This window comes from Strongylocentrotus purpuratus, unplaced genomic scaffold (assembly GCF_000002235.5).
Source record: "Strongylocentrotus purpuratus isolate Spur 01 unplaced genomic scaffold, Spur_5.0 spur5_scaffold_21, whole genome shotgun sequence".
Classification (NCBI taxonomy): domain Eukaryota; kingdom Metazoa; phylum Echinodermata; class Echinoidea; order Camarodonta; family Strongylocentrotidae; genus Strongylocentrotus; species Strongylocentrotus purpuratus.
In genome coordinates this window covers 11896904-11900353 of record NW_022145607.1, presented here as the reverse complement: position 1 = coordinate 11900353, position 3450 = coordinate 11896904, and positions in this window count along the sequence as shown.

Below are 3450 nucleotides of genomic sequence, written 5' to 3'. Positions count from 1 at the left end.
CAAAATGAATGGTAGAATCCTTTTAACTGATTTGAAGTACGAATTGATGTCACATTCAAATTCTAAAACAAAAGCAAAGGTTAATGAAAAACAGGTGAAAGCGTTGACTGATATGCTAAGATAATGTTTTAATTCTATATATATTTGTTACTGTGAACGTTGTAGATATGAGAAATAAAGTTCCCTGAATTAAAGGGTTTAAAAAATAGATATATATATATATTACAGAAATATTACAGAAATTATAGAAATGCATGCTCGCTTAAATGAAAACGGTTTGAATTTATACTAATAGTGACATTAATGATACTAATTACAATAACGATAAATTATCGTAGTGGTAATATTACATTATGACAATATATCTAATATACGCTTCCAAAGTATACCGCCCCACTTTTGAACAGTTCAGGCATGTTAGTCAAAAGCTGGAGTGAAGAATACGTCATGTTTTGTAGGTGATGTTGACGATTTGGCTTTTACATATTGCATCACTCAACTGATAAATAAAACATTTTAAATCAGTGTATCGATAATTGGGTGTATTTTGTGGTGTGGTATTTTATTTCCTATATTATACCTTGCACAGGATTTTTAAAGCATTTACCAGATTTTGCACTTTAGCATGTTCACAGTATACGATCAGCGATAGATACATAGTAAAATATACAATATATTACACTATAAATAATGTGTCATGATGTGTAGGCTGACGTTTGCTGACGTCTGCATAATCATTCAACATGTCCAAACAAGAACTTTTTAATCAGAACTTGATAAGAAAAGCTAAGCAAATATATGAAATAGTTCCACATAATCAGAGCAAAGACATGTATTTACATTCCATTAATATTATTTATAAGGGTGATACCAAATCGATATGAAAATTGATATGACCTCGGCTTTCTAAATGAGGTTAAAAAACGTTTCATTCCGATCCGAGAATGCATGGACAATAAAACAAGTTATTTCCACGAATGAGGAAATGAGGACCATACGAAGAGGGAAAAGGAGATGATATTAGACAGAATTATATTTTATTAAACTTAAAGGAAACCAAAACCTTCATACTAAGTTACTTTTATTGTAAAGTTTAAGATATTTGAAAAATATCAGTGAAAATTCGAACAAAATCGGGCAAGGAATAAGGAAGTAAGAGCTTTTTGAAATTACTAGTCACTAGAGGGTGGTATTCAATTTGATGACATCATCTGTGGACATCCATGCCTTTTGTACAACAAATTTCATGTTTTTCCTCCTTTCTTGTGATTGAGATAATGTACTCCCCTGAAAGCAAGATATAGAATGCAAAATGATATTCTACTTCACATGTTATGAAGTCGGATCAAGAACACAAATAAATACGAAGAATACAACAAAATTGTGAAATTTTATATACAAATGGCATGGAGAGTTGTTCACAGATGATGTCATCAAATTGAATACCGCCCTCTAGTGACTAGTCATTTCAAAAAGCTCTAACTTTCTTATTCCTTGCCCGATTTTGTTCAAATTTTCACTGATTTTATTCAAATCTTTTAAACTTTACAATAAAAGTAACTAAGTATGAAGGTTTTGGTTTCCTTTAAAGTTAAGAGTTGAACAAATTCAAATTTTGTCATCTATTCGCTGGAGCGCCCTATCTGGGAAGCCAACCAATAGCCTCGATAATGATAATATACGCTCTTTTAAAGCACATGCGACATGGATACATTCGTGTAATATGTGCTATATAGGCCGGGCCTTAATATTACGTTACTTGGCGAAATATCAAAAATTCGTATTTGTAAAAAGCTATTTAAGAAACAGGATAAGCTGATGTTGTGCAATTACGGTTTCTCTTAGAAGTCCAGTTGTCAGTTGTGATGGATATTTAATAATTTCAAGATTATTATCAGAGTTCTTTAGATTTCATGGGGACTAAATTCCAATCTAATTTTCAGAGTAGGCCTTGTGTAAAAAGACATTAAGTATGGCCTGTTCTCGCCCGCATTGGGTTCAACGTGATGAGTTGAAACTAGACGTTGAGGACTCGACCCGATTGCTGATGATCGGGGCCATTGATATGAACTCGCGCTGTTGTTCTCAAGGATAGAAACAAGACTCACCACAAGAACATATTAGGAGAGAGTAACTCTCTGTCCGCAATCATCTCTGATTGAAACCGAATCTAAGTACTCAATTGTGAGGCTGTGACTGTGTTGGTGATGGGAGATTTGTGTGTAGTACCGACAGATGTGAGATCTTGATCTACGAAGAAGAAGATGGGACACCAGGACAATCAGTGCCATGTATGTGACGCGATGAGCATGGTGGAAGGAATCTTCTGATTACGGTCGATGGAGGTGGCATGCTACGTACTTGCTGCCTATATGCGGGAGAATCGATGTCTTCGATGCATCCTCGTGTACGTTACTGAGGAAGCTCACTGCTGGGAACACGCCGTCCCTTAAGATACACCAGATGCATGTCATGTCTTCAGGAAAGATCGTCGTGCTCTCCAGACAGGAATCAGGTGATTGATTTAGAATCCTTGTAGACACCTCTGGTGATATTCAATAACGGCTATTCTATCCCGGACGATGTCTATGCAATATCGCTGTTAATAAATCAGCAGACTTCATTTTGAGTATGTACCGGACTTGCCTGGAGGAAATTACTCAGTTTCTGCTAATGGAGAGGTGGTAGGACACACGACTGTAGAGTTCCAGTCAAAAGTGTTGGTTAATACGTTAGTCGTGCCGTGGCCAGGGTGAATCATAATACAAGACGATAACATCCCTTCATACATCATTGCAACAAACATGTAAAATAAATCTTTCTTCCTCTTCAGCATCTTCTGTTCTTCTTTTTCTTCAACTTCTGCTTCTTTATTTCTTCTTCTACTTCTTCTTTTTTTCTCCTCATTTTTCTTCTTTTACCTCTTCTTCTTTTTCTCTTTCTTCTTCTTCTTTTTAATCTTTTTTTTTCGGAACAAGGGCAAAGACTACATGATCTGCCGATTTGTTGTCAATGTTTTATTTTGTCAAGAAAAATTTTTAGTGTTCCGAGCTGAATCACTACAAAATCATGTTCCTCTTTCCATTTTTTCAAAATGAGATTTTCACAATCTTACCTATTATGAAATATGGAACTTTCCGCAAATTAAGTTCACGTGCGAACTGTGATCACACCACTATTAATAGTCAAAATAACAAGGATCTTTCTTTTTAGTCACTACATGCGCATGAGTATTTTACTCATTTTCTGTTGTTCATTTTATGTCATTTCAGCAACATTTGTGAATCGCTCTATCGAATTAAAAATAAACCACGTTGGATAAAGCCACGTTTGAATTTTATTATTAAAGGTTTGTTAGTACGCCAGTGGCTTGGGGATATATACCGTTCAAAATCAGTAAAATTCATTTTCCGGAGCTTCGAGCTGATGCTGCTCTGTACTTAGCCGTAG